Genomic DNA, 19,163 nt, shown 5'->3' on the forward strand with positions numbered 1-19,163 from the left:
GGATAAATACGTGAAAGGGTGTCATAAGGAAGAGGGAGGGGGCTTCCTCTGTGCTGCCCTTGAGACTCAATGGAGCCATGGTTTCAAATGGCAGGAAAGGAGATTCCACCTGAACATTAGGAAGAACTTCCTGACCATAAGAAGAGCTGTTCAACAGCGGAACTCTCTGCCATGGAAGGAGTCTGGTGGAGGCTTTTAAACAGGCTGGGTGGCCATCTGTCGGAGATACTTTGATTGTGCCTTTTCTGCATGGCAGAAGGGGTTTGGACTAAAGGGCCTATGTCATCTCTTGCAACTCTATGATTTTATGAGATAGGGATGTTTAGCTTGGAGAAGAGTAGGTTGAGAGAAGGGAACGTGATAGACATGCTTAACTATCTGAAAGAATGTCTAATCAGAAAGCTTGTTTCCTGCGGTTTCAGAAACCAGGTCATAATGGAGCCAAGGATTCAAATGGAAAGAAAAGAGATTCCACCTGAATATTAGGAACATCTCCTGTTGGTAAGAGCTATTTGGCAATGGAACCCATTACTGCCTGAGAGTCTGTTGGAGTCTCCTCCTTTGGAGTTTTCATGCATCGGTTGGATGGTTATCTGTTGGGAGGGCTTTATCTTTGCTTTCCTGCCTGGGAGAAGGAGATTGGACTGAATGACCCTTGGGGTGTCTCCCAATTCTTGGATTCTCTAACTCTCTAATAGCTTGCTCCCTCCTCCCTGTGGCTTCCTCTCACGTATTTATACATGGCTATCATATCTCCTCTCAGCCTTCTCTTCTTCAGGCTAAACATGCCCAGCTCCTTAAGCCACTCCTCATAGGGCTTGTTCCCCAGACCCTTGATCATCTTAGTCACCATCCTCTGGACACATTCCAGCTTGTCAATATCTTTTTTTTTTTTTTAGTAATTTTTATTGAAGGTTTTCTTTTGGGGATGTACATCAAGAGAGTGTCAATTATTGACGTAACATTGATAAAATAGGTCTAGAGAGTGTGTCAGATTCAGGAATGTGAGGCAGGGGAGGAAGGGGTGGTGGTGAAGGGATGTGAGTAGGGTTTAGGGAGGGTGGTGAAGGGATGTGAGTAGGGTTTAGGGAGGGTGTACGGAGTGGGTGGGGGTTCGGAAGAATAGAGATTAGTTTGATTGTCTAATGATCATAGCCCGGTTCGCATGTTAGATGAGGAGTAGTTTGGGGTCTTCGCGAGCTTCCTCTGTGTGTTGTAGTTAGTTAATGTTGAAGAATTTTCTGACTGGGGACCAGTCTACTTTGCTGGTCGTCCTTGGTTGTTTGTTTTTCAAATGTTCTGATAGGCAGTCCATGTTCATTATGTCTAGTAATTTGAGTGTCCATTCGTCGATCGTGGGGGTTTCTTTGTGTTTCCACTTTTTGGCTATCACTGTTCTTGCTGCGGTCATCATGTGGAAGAGCAGCTTTTCTTTGTTCTTGTCCATGTGTAAGTCAAAGATTCCTAGGAGGAAGTATTCCGCCTTCATTTCTTTCTTAATTTCCAAGATTTTGTCTGTTATAATGTGTATCTCCTTCCAGAAGCTTTTGATTTTGTCACATCCCCACCAACAGTGAAAGAAGGTTCCTTTTTTTTCCTGGCATTTCCAGCAAGTTCCCGGTGTGTTTTTGTACCATTTTGCTAGTTTACTGGGTGTTATGTACCAACGGTACATCATTTTTATCCAGTTCTCACGTAGGTCGTATGAATTTATCCACTTCAGTTTGTTAATCCAAATCTCCTCCCAGTCTTTTAAGCTTATCGTGTGTCCTATATTTCTTGACCATTTTGTGAGGCAGTTTTTGTTTTGGTGTTGTTCGGTCTTCCACTCCAGCAATATTTTATAAAGTTTTGTGATGCTTTTTCTTTCTGAGGACATTATTTTGTCCCAAGCTCTTTCTCTTGGCTCGAATCCTGTTTTTTTGTCCTTGTTAAACGCTTCTGCTAATTGTCTGTGTTGGAGCCAATTGATCTCGTTATGGGTTTGTTTGATTTCTTCAAGTGACTTCAGCCTATATTCTCCATTGTTTTTCTTGAGGACATCTTTGTAGCGAGGCCAATTTTCCCATCCTAGTTCCCTTCTTTGATACGCTTCGAGCGGGGATATCCAGAGTGGGGTTTTTGAGTAGAGTTTCGCTTTATATTTTTCCCAGATCTTTATTAGGGAGGACCGAATGAAGTGGTTGCCGAAATTTTTTTCTATTTTTCTTTTTGCGTACCACAAATATGCGTGCCATCCACTACGCAAGTCGTGGCCTTCTAGTGCTAGATCTTTATTTTTGTAGATTTTTGCCCATTCTTTCACCCATAGTAGTCCACAAGCATCATGGTACAGTTGTAGGTCTGGTAGACCCAATCCTCCTTTTTCTTTTTTGTCGATTAGGTGTTCGTACCTTATTCTCGGTTTCTTGCCAGCCCATATGAATTTTTTAATTTCTATGTTCCATTTCTTGATTGTTTGTTGATTCCTTATTATTGGTATGGTCTGAAATAGAAACAGTAGTTTGGGGAGGACCATCATCTTTATGGCAGATATTCTTCCTAATAGTGATAATTTGAGGTTTCTCCAATTGGTCATCTCTTTTTTGATATCTCTCCACTTTGTTTCGTAGTTGTTTTTCATTAGGTTCATATTTTTGGCTGTTAGTATTATCCCTAGGTATTTGATTTGCTTCACCACTTGGATGCCACAATTTTCTTCCAGTTTCTTTTGTCTCTCTTTTGTTATATTTTTTGGTAATATTTTGGTTTTGTTTTTGTTGAGATTGAAACCTGCCAGTGTGCCAAATTCTTCTATTCTTTTAATCCAATATTGTATCGTCTCCAATGGCTCTTCTATTATGCAGATAATGTCGTCTGCAAACGCTCTTAGTTTGTAGGTGTGTTTCCTGATTTTGATTCCTCTGAGCTCCTTATCATTTCTTATGTTGTTAAGAAGAATTTCAAGTGTCATTATAAATATTAACAGAGACAGTGGGCATCCTTGGCGTGTGCCTTTTTGTATTATGATTTTTTCGTCTATTTTTCCATTGATTAGTATATTGGCTTCCTGTTCGTTGTAGATCGCTTTTACGGCGTTGGTAAAGTAGTAACCCATATCTAGTTCTTTCATTAGCGCTAGGAAGAAGTCCCAATTAACCCGATCAAAAGCTTTCTCGGCGTCGATAGCTAGGAGAGCACACTCTTTATCGATATGTTTTTCATAGTACTCTAATGCATTGATGATGTTTCTGACATTGTCTCTGATTTGGCGTTGGGGTAGGAATCCCGCTTGTTCCTCCTGGATCCAGTTGTTTAGGAATTGTTTTAGGCGTTCTGCCAATACGGCCGCATAGATTTTGTAGTCGACGTTTAATAATGAAATGGGGCGGTAATTTCTAACATCTGTTTCGTCAGTTTTTTCTTTGTGTATCATTGTAATTGTGGCTTGTTTCCAGGTGTTTGGTATTTTTTCCGTTTGAAGGGCTTGGTTTATCAATTCCTTTATTTTGGGGCTCAGTTCTTTTTCATATGTTTTGTAGTAGGCTGCCGAGAATCCGTCTGGGCCCGGTGACTTAGTGGCATCTAGTCTTGAAATGACTAATTTTATCTCTTGCTCCGTGACTTCTTTGTTAAGAGATTCTCTCTGCTCTTCTGATAGTGTCAATATCACCTTTTCAATTATGTGCCCAAAATTGGAAACAATATTCCAGGTGTGGTCTAACCAAGGCGGAATAAAGCATGGGGAGCATGACTTCCCTGGATCAAGACTCTATGCTCCTCTTGATGCAGGCCAAAATCCCATTGGCTTTTTTTGCTGCCACATCACATTCCTGGCTCATGTTTAACTTGTTGTCCACGAGGACTCCAAGATCTTTTTCACATGTCCTGCTCTCAAGCCAGGCATTGCCCCCCATTCTGTATCTTTGCATTTCGTTTTTTCTGCCTAAGTGGAGTCTCTTGCATTTGTCCCCGTTGAACTTCATTTTGTTAGTTTTGTCCCATCATCTCTCTAATCTGTCAAGATGGTTTTGAATCCTGCTCCTGTCCTCTGGAATATTGGCTATCCCTCCCAATTTGGTGTCATCTGCAAACTTGATGATCATCCCTTCTAGCCCTTCATCTAAGTCATTAATAAAGATCCTGAGCAGGACCGGGCCTAGGACGGAACCCTGCTGATGGCACTCCACTCGTCACTTTTTTCCAGGATGAAGAGGAGGAAGCATTGGGGAGAATCACCCTCTGGGTTCGTCCATTTAACCAATTCCAGATCCACCTCACCGTAGTTTTGCCTCGCCCACATTGGACTAGTTTCCTTGCCAGAAGGTCATGAGGGACCTTGTCAAAGAAGGCCTTACTGAAATCCAGGTACACTCCATCCACGGCATTTCCCGCATCTACCCAGCTTGTAACTCTGTCGAAACATTTTCATCATGGAACAGACTTCCATTAAAAGCGATGGGACTTCCCTTCTTTGGAAGTGTCTGAACAAGGTTCAATCTCCCTTTTTTGGGGAATGCTTTGGTTGCATCCTCTTGCATGGCAGGAAAGGTTGGCACAAGACATCCCTTCCATTTCTAAGGGTGCATCTGCACTGCAGAAGAAATGCAGGTTGGCCCCACTTTCCCTGCCATGCTTTAATACAATGGGAACCTGGGAGTCATAGTTTTGCAAGGTCTTGAAGTCTGATTCCAACAGACCTCACTACCTCTGATGCTTGCCATAGATGCAGGCGAAACGTCAGGAGAAATGCCTCTAGAACATGGTCCTATAGCCCGAAAAAAACCCACAAGAACCTCTTGAGGCTTCTTTGCCAAAGAATGATGTAGAATGAATGCAGTTTGATATCGCTTGAACTGCCCTGGCTCAACGCTATGGAATCCTGGCAGTCATAGTTTTGTGAGGCACTAGCAGAGAAGACTCAAGGCCTTGCAAAACTATAACTCCCCAGGATTCCATAGCCTCAAGTCATGGCCATTCATGAGGTGTCAAACTTCATTAATTCTACAGTGTAGGTGCTTTGTGGAGTCGTCTTTGGTTTTTCCGCTGCCAGGATTTGTTTGCATGAGGGACAGAGGCCGCAGGAGCTGAGCCAGCATCTGACCTCTCCTCGATGAATAATGCATGTTCTCGTTGGCACCGGAGGCATCAGCGAGACCCGTTTGGGTAGAGGAAGGGTGCCTGGCCACAGGGTGAAAAGGCGGAGCTGTCAGGACTGATGATCCCAGAAGCAGCAAAGGGGGAAAGAGAGCCTTGCTTGCAAACCGAAATCCTGCATGCAAAATCATGGCGATTCGAGGAGCAGATGAGCAGTTTGCAAATGTTGGAAAGGTAAACAAGGGGAATAATGCATCTCCATTGCAGGAATAATGCAGTTTGGCATCACTTTTAATGGTCATGGCTCCATGCTAGAGAATCCCATGAGTTGTAGTTTGACCTGGTCTTTAGCCTTCTCTTTCAACGTGTGGGGGCCTCAACAAACTATAACTCCCACAGCAAGATAGCAGAACAAGGCCCGATGGCATTGATGGCCGACGAGAAGTTGAGAATCAGCATGGAACGAATAGAAAAGAATCAACACAACAGACCACAAATACAGCTTGGGAAACCAAAATGATTGAGAACAGATTCCAAATTTTCATTCCCTTGATTCCGAGTGCATCTACACAGTGGAATGAATGGTACAACTTCAACTACCATGGCGCAACACTAGGGATTTGTAGTTTTACCAGTTCTTTAGCCTTCTCTGCCAAAGAGTCCCAAACTACACCAAACTACAACTCCCAGGACAATTAGGCACTTGCATGGCTTCATTGGACAGCATTGTGGGATTTGTAGTTTGACACTTTCCGAGTTTGCTCTTGTTAGACATTATTTAGAATCTCAAGGATGTTCTTCCTGCACAGACACATATTCACCCCCTTGTGCCAGCAGGACTGAAGACCGACAGGTTGAAGGTTCAAATCCAGGGAGAGTGGGTTGAGCTCCCTCTGGCAGCTCCAGCTCCCGTGCGGGGACATAAGGATGGCAATGTCCCCTGGGCAACGTCCTTGCAGACAGCCAATTCTATCACACCAGAATCATAGAATCATAGAATCAAAGAGTTGGAAGAGATCTCATGGGCCATCCAGCCTCTGTTTAAAAGCTTCCAAAGAAGGAGCCTCCACCACACTCCGGGGCAGAGAGTTCCACTGCTGAACAGCTCTCACAGTCAGGAAGTTCTTCCTCGTGTTCAGATGGAATCTCCTTTCTTGTAGTTTGAAGCCATTGTTCCATTGCGTCCTAGTCTCCAAGGAAGCAGAAAACAAGCTTGCTCCCTCCTCCCTGTGGCTTCCTCTCACATATTTATACATGGCTGTCATGTCTCCTCTCAGCCTTCTCTTCTTCAGGCTAAACATGCCCAACTCTTTAAGCCGCTCCTCATAGGGCTTGTTCTCCAGACCCTTGATCATTTTAGTCGCCCTCCTCTGGACACATTCCAGCTTGTCAACCTCTCTCTTGAATTCTGGTGCCCAGAATTGGACACAATATTCCAGGTGTGGTCCTTCTCTCTATAGCAAGGTCTATTTTCCCCAAACTCCATTTGTGTGCATATTTGGGCATATGGAAAATTCGTGCCAAGTTTGGTCCAGATCCATCATTGTTTGAATCCACAGTTCTCTCTGGATGGAGGTGAACTACAACTCCCAAATTCAAGGTCAATGCCCACCAAACCCTTCTAGTGTTTTCTGTTGGTTGTGGAAGTCCTGAGTGCCAAGTTCGGTTCAATTCCATCATTGGTGATGTTCAGAATGCTCTTTGAGTGTAAGTAAACTACAACTCCCAAATGACAAAATCAATTTTTTTGAGCGATGGTCACTCCTTGGGTTAGTAAGTGTCTTGTGGCCAAATTTGGTGGCAATTCACCCAGTGGTTTTTGAGTTCTGTTAATCCCACAAACGAACATTACATTTTTATTTATATAGATAGATAATAGTAATACCAACAACTGCACTTTCAGCGCTCACCAGATTGCATAGAAAACCATCAAGAGCAAGCCAAAAGGGAAGCCCCCTTTCTCTCTGTGTGTCTCTTAATTTAGTAAAATCCCAGTGCTGTGGCTTTGATTTATAAGTCGTGCTCCCAGGAAGCCTCGTATTGGTTTTAACTACCTTTTCTCAGCCTCACACCCAGCCCCATAAATGGGCCTCCATGTGCTCGGCACACATTCACACTCCCGATATAAAAAGGCTTTTATGAGACTGGAAGTCTTCTTGCAGCGCACTGGAGCAGAGTGTGCCGGCTGCGGTGGTGGAGAGGGAGACCCCTCCAGCGAAGGGTGGGCTCCATTTATGCCTCTCCCTCACTCTTCCCCTCTTCAACTTGTCAGACTTCAGTAACATTTACAACTGTTTAGCTATCAAACTTTATGTGCCGCTCTTGAAAGTGGGAGGAAAAAAAAGAAATCCTTAACAACCACGGTGTCATAAATGGCAGTCTGTTAAACTTAGTCGGGTCAACAACTGTTTCGGACACTTTACCCAAGGGGTAGATGGCATCCCAAGGAGATGGATCAATTAGCATGCGAATGCCGTCAATCCAATGGTGAGACTACGTTGTAGACTGGATGGCCCATGAGGTCTCTTCCAACTCTTTGATTCTAGGATTCTATATATTTAGCTAAGTAACAAAAGCATTATTAAAAACCCATATTACTAAATGGCAACCACACACACACACAAATGTGGGATTGTTTTCCCTTGTGGAATGCCATCTCTCTGCCCCGGAGTGTGGTGAAGGCTCCTTCTTTGGAAGCTTTTAAGCAGAGGCTGGATGGCCATCTGTCAGAAGGTGCTTTGAATGCAATATTCCTGCTTCTTGGCAGAATGGGGTTGGACTGGATGGCCCATGAGGTCTCTTCCAACTCTTTGATTCTATGATTCTATGATTCTATGAATGCAGTTTGACACCACTTTAACTGCCATAGTTTTACAAGGTCTGTAGCTTGCTGGTGCTTCACTAAACTGGAACTCCCAGGATCCTATATCATTTATTATTTATTTATTTATTTGATGCACTTATTAACCGCCATTCTCAGCCCATAAGGGCGACTCATGGCGGTGTACAGTACACATAAAAGACAAATTACAAAGCCATTTTCAATAACATATAAACAATACAACAAATTACAGACTACACTAAAAATCCGCTTCGTCTCTTAGTGGAATCATAGCCAATCTCATATTCCTTGTTCCATTCCAGTTCTCATTACCGTATTGTTTTGTTGTTTAGCACTTAATTAAATGCCCTCTCGAACAGCCATGTCTTAAGGCTTCTCCGAAAGGACATGAGGGAGGGCGCCTGTCTGATGTGTGCAGGGAGAGTGTTCCACAGCCGGGGGGCCACCACCGAGAAGGCCCTCTCCCTCGTCCCCGCCAGCCGTGCCTGTGACGCAGGTGGGATCGAGAGAAGGGCCTCCCCAGACGATCTCAAGGTCCTCGTGGGCTCGTAGGCCAAGACGCGGTCGGAAAGGTATTTTGGGCCGGAACCGTTTAGGGCTTTGTAGGCCAAAACCAGCACCTTGAATTGGGTCCGGTAGCAAATCGGCAGCCAGTGGAGCTGGGACAACAAGGGCGTTGTGTGCTCCCTGCTGCCCGCTCCAGTTAGTAACATGGCTGCCGCGCGCTGAACCAGCCGAAGCTTCCGGGCCGTCTTCAAGGGCAGCCCCACGTAGAGAGCGTTGCAGTAATCCAGGTGGGATGTGACCAGAGCGTGTACCACCGTGGCCAAGTCAGACTTCCCGAGATACGGGCGCAGCTGGCGCACGAGCCTGAGCTGTGCAAATGCTCCCCTGGTCACCGCTGAAACCTGGGGGTCCAGGCTCAACGATGAGTCCAGGGTCACACCCAAGCTGCGAACCTGCGCCTTCAAGGGGAGTGCGACCCCGTCCAGCAGTTGAGCCAAGGCAGTTGATGGTCAAACTACATTCCTTCTATGGTGTAGCTGTACTCAAAAATGAAGCCCGTAAGCATTCCCTTTTTCACTACTAGCTGAGATCTTCCATCAAGGAGACAAGGATAGCTTAATACTCACTGAGTTGCCTGGCAGTTGTGCGGCGTCACCTTATTAATGAGCTGTGATATCTCTCCACCAAATCCGCTTGCACATCTCCATGTGCTTTGCATACCTGATGAAACCGAGCAATGACTTAGGGAGCTGTCTTAAATATCTGAAGGGATGTCAATATGGAAAATGGAGGTAGCTTGATCTCTGCTGCCCTGGGGACTAGAATACGACAGTTTGCAAGAGAAGAGGGTCCACTTAAATATTCGGAAGACCTTCTTTAGCATCAGAACTCTTCGACACTGGAATAGACTGAAGGCAAGGGAGGGACTCTTCCTTGGAGAGGTCAGGGACCCTCTTTCAGAGCGTTTTAGGGTGCATCTACACTATTTAAATATTCCAAATCAGTGCTGAGTTGTATTGTCGAAGGCTTTCATGGCTGGAATCACTAGGTTCTTGTGGGTTTTTTCGGGCTATAGAGCCATGTTCTAGAGGCATTTCTCCTGACGTTTCGCCTGCATCTATGGCAAGCATCCTCAGACCTCACTACCTCTGAGGATGCTTGCCATAGATGCAGGCGAAACGTCAGGAGAAATGCCTCTAGAACATGGCTCTATAGCCCGAAAAAACCCACAAGAACCTAGTGCTGAGTTGGTTTAATGCTCTCGTTCTTTATCTGTCTCTGAAATTATATTTGAAAATATTCCAAAAGAATTGGTCTTGACAAGAAGAATCATAGAATCCTAGAGTTGGAAGAGACCTCATGGGCCATCTAGCCCAACCCCATTCTGCCAAGAAGCAGGAATGTTGCATTCAAAGCACCCCTGACAGATGGCCATCCAGCCTCTGTTTAAAGGCTTCCAAACAAGGAGCCTCCACCACACACCAAGGCAGAGAGTTCCACTGCTGAACGGCTCTCACAGTCAGGAAGTTCTTCCTCATGTACAGATGGAATCTCCTTTCTTGTAGTTTGAAGCTATTGTTCCATTGCGTCCTAGTCTCCAGGTCAGCAGAAAACAAGCTTGTTCTCTCCTCCCTATGACTTCCCCTCACATATTTATACATACTCCTCGTCATGTCTCCTCTCAGCTGTCTCTTCTTCAGGCTAAACATGCCCAGCTCTTTAAACCACTCTTCATAGGGCTTGTTCTCCAGACCCTTGATCATTTTAGTCTCTTAGAGTTTATCTACATTGTGGAATGAATCCAATCTGGCACCACTTGAATTGTTACAGCTCAATGTTATGGATCCCTGGGAGTTGTAGTCTGATGACACACCTTAATCCAGTTCCTCATGTTGTGGTGACCCCCAACCATAAAATTATTTTCGTTGCTACTTCATAACTGTCATTTTGCTACTGTTATGAATCATAATGTAAATATCTGATATGCAGGATAGATTTTCATTCACTGGACCAAACTTGGTACGAATACCCAATATGCCCGCATTTAAATACTGGTGGGGTTGGGGAGGATTTATTTTGTCATTTGAGCGTTGTAGTTACTGGGATTTATAGTTCACCTGCAAAGACCATTCTGAACTCCACCAACTTGGTACACATGACCAACAGAAAATACTGGAAGGTTTGGTGAGCACTGACCTTGAGTTTTGGAGTTGTAGTTTACCTACATCCAGAGAGCACTGTGGACTCAAACAATGATAGATCTGGACCAGAATTAGCACAAATAATATACCCAAATGTGGTGGAGTTTGGGGAAAATAGACCTTGATATTTGAGAGTTGTAGTTGCTGGGATTTATAATTCATCTAAAATCAAAGAGCATTCTGAACTCCACCAATAAAAGGTCTGGAGAACAAGCCCTATGAGGAGCGGCTTAACGAGCTGGGCATGTTTAGCCTGAAGAAGAGAAGGCTGAGAGGGGATATGATAGCCATGTATAAATATGGGAGAAGAAGCCACAGGGAGGAGGGAGCAAGCTTGTTTTCTGCTTCCCTGGAGACTAGGACGCAATGGAGCAATGGCTTCAAACTACAAGAGAGGAGATTCCATCTGAACATGAGGAAGAACTTCCTGACTGTGAGAGCCGTTCAGCAGTGGAACTCTCTGCCCCGGAGGGAGTGTGGTGGAGGCTCCTTCTTTGGAAGCTTTTAAACAGAGGCTGGATGGCCATCTGACAGGGGTGCTTTGAATGCAATATTCCTGCTTCTTGGCAGGATGTTGGACTGGATGGCTCATGAGGTCTCTTCCAACTTTAGGATTCTATGATTCTATGTTCTTTTTCTGTTTCTGAAATTATATTTGAAAATATTCCAAAAGAATGGGTCTTGACAAGAAGATTCCTAGAGTTCATCTACATTGCAGAATTAATCCAATTTGGCACCATTTGAATTGTTACAGCTCAATGATATGGATCCCTGGGAGTTGTAGTTTGATGACACACCAACTTTATTTGGCAGAGAAGGCTAAAGACCTTATAAAACTGCAAATCCCAGGGTTCCATGAGCCAGAGTCATGGCAGTTAAAGTGGTTTCAAACTACAGTAATTCTACAATGCAATGGACTGTCTACAGACATCACACTCAACTTCTGGAACGATTCCATCAGCGCTGCCTCCGAAAAGTCCTGCAAATCTCTTGGGAAGACAGCCGGACAAATGTGAGCGTGCTGGAAGAAGAAGCAAATATCACCAACATTGAAGAAATGCTCCTTTGTCAACTCCACTGGACTGGCCATGTTGTCTGAATGACCAATCACTGTCTGTACTCCCGACTCAAAATATTGATGAACAGGAAAAGAGATTTAAGGATGGGCTTAAAGCCAATCTTAAAAACTGGGAGGCCCTGGGCCTTGAGCACTCTAACTGGAGGTCAGCTGTGACCAGCAGTGCTGCAGAATTCAAAGAGGCATGAAAGGAGGGAGAAAGGGAGAAACGTGCCAAGAGGAAGGCGCATCAAGCCAACCCTGACTGGGACCCCCTTCCACCTGAAAACCACTGTCTTCACTGCAGAAGAACATGTGGATCAAGAATAAGTCTCCACAGCCATCGAAGGATTGGCTAAGTAAGTACAATGCACATGGAGTTGCATATTTCTCTATGACAGTGTTTCTTCCTGCTCTGAGGGGCTATGTTTCTATGTAGGATGTGCGGCATTAGGGGCGGGGCCTAAGGAGGCGGCCTTGCGACCCCTCTGAAATGGCCAAACGACCCCCCCTGGGGGTCGAGACCCCCAAGTTGAGAACCGCTGCCATAGAGGACTCCAAACTGGGCCAGACGTGTAGCAGAAGGCAAGACTCTGAATAGACTCCGCAGATGGAAGTAGTCTCAGAAGCAGAAGCGATGGAGTTGTCTCCCTGAATGATGTCCCTGACAAATGATGTGTGCATTTGGATATATAAATTATCTCAGCTTAGAATGTTTGTGGGCGGGATGGCCATAAACAGATTAATGCAAGGATTTATAAAAGGAGCCTCGGAGAAATCGGCACCCGAATCACGCCATCCTATCAGATGAAAAAAATCCATTATCTTCCAAGCGACAGGAATTGTCTGGCTGTCATTTGTTATGTGGAGCCCAGGGTGGTGGGTGGGTGGTGTCTCTATGTGCCTCCTTTTCTTCTGGATCTAACTTGAATAGTAAGCAGGAGTCGGAGGAGGTAATATGTACATATGGTGGAGATTTTGGGGGCAACATCTAAATTTGGAGATGCACCCCCCTCTGGTTTCCTAATCCTTTTTGAGTGTACTGTTGGAGATGTTGTGCTAGAGCTCTCCAGGGAGGCAACGGAGTTGGCCAGGTAGCCAAACAACAACCACCCACCCACACACACATACTCGTAGACGTAAATGCAGGGGGAAATCAGATTAGTCTTCTTGATAAACATACAGAAAAGTAGCTTTGTTTTCACATTAATTGCATCTAATGAAACATCTATAAGGGAGACAAGGAAGAGGGGGAGGAGTGGAAAAAGACAGCAAAGAAAAGAAAGAAGGAGGAAAGGAAATGTTATAGATGGTTTAACTGATGATGTAGAGAGGATTGTGAGCTTTCCTGTGGCACAAAGCGATGCGCTCTCAAGTCTGGGAAATGATGGTTCTCTCTGTGAGAAAACCGGCTCGGAAAGTGCAGGGCCTCAAGGGCTTTCAGGAGAGTCAGAAGTAGCAACAGCAGATAAACAAACGAGTGAAGAGCTGAGTGATAAGGAGGGTTCCCATGAGAACCCACCTGTAGCTACGGAGATCAGCAAAGGTCTTCATTTGCAAATCACAGCCAAACATAGATTGTGCCGTTCAAAGAGATGACGTGGGAGAGATGTGAAGGAAAATAATACTTTTATTGAATATAATTAAAAAGCAAAAAGGTAAAAAAACACTTTAAAGAAATAGGTAAATCCAATTAGGTAGGAAGATAAGCAGGAACAAAGTAATCCAGGGTAATAGTCCAGCAAAGTCCATTAAAAACCAAGGCAAATCTTTCCAAATAAAAAGCAAAGAATCAGGAAACATGAACCCAAAGCATGAATATAGAGCATAAAATCCAAGAATCCAAAACATGAATTTCTCAAGCAAAACTTCCATGAAGAAGAACAAGATCTTGACTTAATTCCAAACAATGCTTCATCTGACTACATATCCTGCACTTGGGACTTTAATCTCCTCATTAGATAAGTCTCTAGCATTCAGAAATTGGTTTTGTTTTAACTGAGAATTTCTTATCTTTATCTCTCTGAGCCTGGCAGAACGCTGAAGCCACTGTTCGGCTCTCCTGTTTTAACTTATCTCATCATATATCTATCTGTTCATTATCCACTTGCTCATTAATTTCTGCAGCTGGGCCAGGTGCTGAGCTGTTTTCATGTTCCCTATCATGAGAACTCTCTGGTAACAATTCAGAAAGCACACCATCTTCCCCACATCCCTTAGGGACAACCTCATGGGAAACTACAGGGATCTCCTGGTTATTCTCTGCATCAAGATCACTGACCAAACCATTGCCATCTTGAAACTCATCTTGAAACTCATTGACATCACTCCCCACATCCAAAGCACCCTGATCCTGGAACACAATCACAGGCTGAGCTCCAATACCCAATGCGCCACCTAGTATAAGGGCTCCTTATACTAAAAAATAAGACAAAAACAAAGCAAAAAAAGAAAACGGATGGACAAATAAAAAAAGAGTCATTTATTTATCCCATTATTGGGGGAAAGGTGGGATACAAATAGAGGAAGTGAATAAAATTGAGGCCCTTTGTGATGTTGCATCCAAATATCCCTCCACTGTTCACCCTCTCCCAATAACATTCTTCCAGCAAACATAAATCCCAATTGCAGCTGTGGACAAGGCTACATAGGGACCACCAAACGCAGCAGCATTGCCCAGACACGCATCCAGGAACATGAAAGGCACTGCAGACCAGAGAAGTCAGCCATAGCAGAGCACCTGATGTTCCAACCTGGACACAGCATATTATTTGAGAATACAGAAATGCTGGACCACTCTCACAACCACCATGTCAGAGAATCATAGAGTCAAAGAGTTGGAAGAGACCTCATGGGCCATCCAGTCCAATCCCCTGCCAAGAAGCAGGAATATTGCATTCAAATCACCCCTATGTCAGACTACACAGAGAAGCCATTGAAATCCACAAGAAGCATGTGGACAGTTTCAACAGAAAGGAGGAAACCATGAAAATGAACAAAATCTGGCTACCAGTATTAAAAAACTCTAAAATTACAACAGCACAACAACAGAGAGGAAACAAACAAGGACAGCTAATCACCTCTCAACAAAAGATTGCTCCAGGCACTGCCAGGCCATTATATGCTAATCAAGTTGGTCAGTTGAAACATTCACACCTAGCTCCAGCAGACAAGAGTCCTTTGTCCCACCCTGGTCATTCCACAGATATATATAAACCCATTTTTCTAGTTCCAACAGACCTCACTACCTCTGAGGATGCTTGCCATAGATGCAGGCGAAACGTCAGGAGAGAATGCCTCTAGACCATGGCCATATAGCCCGAAAAAAAACCTACAACAACCCAGTGATTCTGGCCATGAAAGCCTTCGAGAATACATATTCATATTCACACCTAGCTCCAGCAGACAAGAGTCCTTTGTCCCACCCTGGTCATTCCACAGATATATATAAACCCTTTTTCCTAGTTCCAACAGACCTCACTACCTCTGAGGATGCTTGCCATAGATGCAGGCAAAACGTCAGGAGAGAATGCCTCTAGACCATGGCCATATAGCCCGAAAAAAAACCTACAACAACCCAGTGATTCTGGCCATGAAAGCCTTCGAGAATACATATTCATATTCACACCTAGCTCCAGCAGACAAGAGTCCTTTGTCCCACCCTGGTCATTCCACAGATATATATAAACCCTTTTTCCTAGTTCCAACAGACCTCACTACCTCTGAGGATGCTTGCCATAGATGTAGGCGAAACGTCAGGAGAGAATGCCTCTAGACCATGGCCATATAGCCCGAAAAAACCCTACAACAACCCATAAATCCAAATTACTTCCAAGAAAATACAGTTAGCCTTGAAGCTTTGTAAGACGGTTCGAGCAATATTTCACGTTGCGAATGGATGGGGATGTTTGGCAGAAGGAAAAAACCTCCCTTTGCTTGGCAATTGTTGTGCCCCAGTTATTCACAACTATGGCTCTGTCTCTGCAACGCTCTTCTCAGAAGCAAACGCTATGTTGTATTAAGCAGAAGGAGAAAAGATTCAGGACATTGAAAAATGTCCATTAGCAGCTGCGGTGCCCAAGGCAAACAGGTGAGGTTTTATTGGCGCTTAACAAGGGCAAGTTCAGCTTTCCCCCCCTAATAACCTCCGCCAAGAAGCGAGGCCATAAATATCGGAGCTTATTAGCCACATACCGGGGCACCGGCTTTTGGGGATTGCTGCCATGCAAACTCTAAGAAATGTGTCTTCTTGCATCGGTCCCGTTCCTTGCCATTGCGTTGAGAAGGAACAAAAATAAATATGAGGGATGGACTTTGCTGACTGGCTTTCCCATTGTTGCAAAGAGAGACAATGCTCCTTTGAACCCTTTCCAGCTTTGGAGCATCTGCAAAGTTGATCTGGAAAGTTTCTGGGAAACGTGCGGCCCCCAAAGGTTTGGGATGCTTCCTCTGTGTGTCTGCATCTATCTGAATCTCATCTGGAAATGTTGTGCAACCTAGAAAGCCCATCACCGGAGGCGGTGAGTGTGAGCGTTTGTGCAAAGTGTGCAAATCTAGGCCATCTCCCTTGGTCTGAACGTCCGACAGCTGTGCGGCTTATCTCATCTCCGATGGCTTCTTCGGAGCACATCTGCCTTCCTACCATCTCCCAAGGTGACCCTTTTTCAATGGCGGGGGGAGCGTCTCCATATGCATCGTAAATCAAGGAATTCATTCTCCCAGGAAGGGTCAGAAAGCCCCCCTGCCCCCTCCAAAAAAGCCATATACATGTTTGGAAAAGATAAACCGGTTTAGGCACCCGCATGGGGAAAAAACTGAAATTTGCTGCAATATTACAGTATGTAACACACATTTTGTTCCCGAGTTATAAACGTCATTTCTGAATTGGTTCTATCGTACAAACATGGGAAAAGTTTATTAAACTTCAATAACTTTGTTTTTGCAGGACATCCTGCTATAGCACATTTTGCAATAGTTTTCCAATGAATATTTTAAAAATTATTTTTAAAATAAATAAAAAAGCCCACTCTATGATTCAGATATGTGGATGACACTTTCACCATTTGGAGCCATGGAGAAGAAGACTCAACTGGTTCCTGGACCATCTCAACAGCATCCACCCAAACATCCACTTCACTATGGAAAAAGAAAATGAAGGAAGACTGCCTTTTCTAGATGTCCTAGTCATCCACAAACCAGATCAACAATTGGGTCACACCGTCTACAGAAAACCCACACACACAGATAGAGATCTACATCAAAACTCCAACCATCACCCAAGTCAAAAAAGAAACACCATTAAAGCCTTGGCAGACCGCGCAAAAAGAATCTGCGAACCCCACCTCCTCCAAGACGAACTGAACCACCTCAACTGGGCTCTCCAGGCCAATGGAGACTCCACCTCAGACATCAGAAGAGCTGCAAGACAACCAAGAAGAAGCCACGAGAGTCAAGATGAAGATCCACCCAGAGGAAAAGTGTTCTTGCCATACATCAAGGGAACCACAGACCTCATAGGGAAGCTGATGAGGAAGCACAACATACAAACTATCTACAGACCCACCAAGACAATCCAGCAAATGCTACGTTCAGCAAAGGACAAGAGGGATCCTCTCACCTCTGCAGGAGTCTACCGTGTACCATGCAGTTGTGGACAAGTCTACATAGGGACCACCAAACGCAGCCTTGCCCAAACACGAATCAAGGAACATGAAAGGCACTGCAGACTACTTCAACCAGAGAAATCAGCCATAGCAGAGCACCTGAGGAACCAACCTGGACACTGCATATTATTTGAGAACACAGAAATGCTGGAGCACTCCAACAACCACCATGTCAGACTACACAGAGAAGCCATTGAAATCCACAAGCATGTGGACTATTTCAACAGAAAGAAGGAAGCCATGAAAATGAACAATATCTGGCTACCAGTATTAAAAAAAACTCTAAAATTACAACAGCACAACAACAGAGAGGAAACAAACAAGGATATCTAATCACCTCTCAACAAAAGATTGCTCCAGGCACTTCCAGGCTATCAAATGCTAATCAAGGTGTTCAATTGAAACATTCACACCTAGCTCCAACAGACAAGAGTCCTTTGTTATACCCTGGTCATTCCACAGATATATAAACCCTTTTTCCTAATTCCAACAGACCTCACTACCTCTGAGGATGCTTGCCATAGATGCAGGCGAAATGTCAGGAGAGAATGCCTCTAGACCATGGCCATATAGCCCGAAAAAACCTACAACAACCCGTTGTTACATAGTGTTATTATTATTATTGTTATTATTATTATTATTATTATTGACACAAAAGCACAGTATGTCACAGCAAACGAGATCTCTATGCTGGATTTCATAACACAAAATCCCAAGTCGAACCCTTCCCAAGCGTCTAGGACTGTGTGATGTATTTTTGAATGATGTGTGCAGATCCAAGTCAGGTGGCCTTTTACAGTTGACAGATCATGATTGTGTCGATGTTTATTGTTTTCAAATGCCAGCTGAGATCTTTTGGCATGGCACCCAATGACCACTGGGACCACCTGGACTGCTTTATGCTGCCAGAGCCTTTGCAGTTCGATTTTGAGATCTTGATAGCTGAGTTTTTCCTTTTGTTTTTACTCAGTGCAACTTTCACCTGGAATGGCGACATCAATAATCCAAATGTTTTTCTTTTCCACAATCGTGATGTCTGGTGTATTGTGTTCCAAAACTTTGTCAGTCTGGATTCAAAATCCCACAGTATTTTTGCGTGTTCATTTTCCATGACCTTTGCGGGTTTATGATCCCACCAATTCTTGACTGCTGGCAGGTGGTTCTTGTGACATAAGTTCCAGTGAATCATCTGGGCCACAGAGTTGTGAATTTGTTTGTAGTCCGTCTATGCGATTTTCTTGCAGCAGCTGAGGAGATGATCCATGGTTTCATCCTCTTCCTTGCACAGTCTGCATTTTGAGTCATCCGCTGATTTTTCAATCCTGGTCTTAATGGCATTGGTTCTGATGGCTTGCTCCTGGGCTGCAAGAATCAGGCCTTCTTCTGTCTCCTTCTTCATGGTTCCATTCATGAGTCATAAACAGGTCTTCTCCCTGTCAACCTTTCCTTCAATTTTGTGGCAGAGAAGGTTAAAAATATTGCCAAACTCCAACTCCCAGTATTCCTTTACCTTGAGCCATGGTAATGAAAGTGGTATCCAACTGCATTACTTTGTATTGTCGAAAGCTTTCATGGCTGGAATCACTAGGTTCTTGTAGGTTTTTTCGGGCTATAGGGCCACGTTCTAGAGGCATTTCTCCTGACGTTTCGCCTGCATCTATGGCAAGCATCCTCAGAGGTAGTGAGGTCTGATGGAAATTACTTTGACTGGGTAGATTCACTCTTGGTGTCTTGGAGGTCTTTCATTCATAGAGTGTATCAATACAGGAGAATCAATGAAGTTCGACACCATATTGTTCAATGCTATAGAATCATGG

At 44.3% G+C, this 19,163-nt stretch overlaps 1 protein-coding gene across 4 annotated transcripts in view; it reads right to left on the reverse strand.

The window, feature by feature from the left end:
* Positions 1-19,163, reverse strand: part of CNTFR (ciliary neurotrophic factor receptor) — a 737,562-nt gene that overhangs the window by 353,885 nt on the left and 364,514 nt on the right. The gene's annotated exons all lie outside the window — the stretch shown is intronic.

This window comes from Anolis sagrei, chromosome 2 (genome assembly GCF_037176765.1).
Source record: "Anolis sagrei isolate rAnoSag1 chromosome 2, rAnoSag1.mat, whole genome shotgun sequence".
Taxonomy (NCBI): domain Eukaryota; kingdom Metazoa; phylum Chordata; class Lepidosauria; order Squamata; family Dactyloidae; genus Anolis; species Anolis sagrei.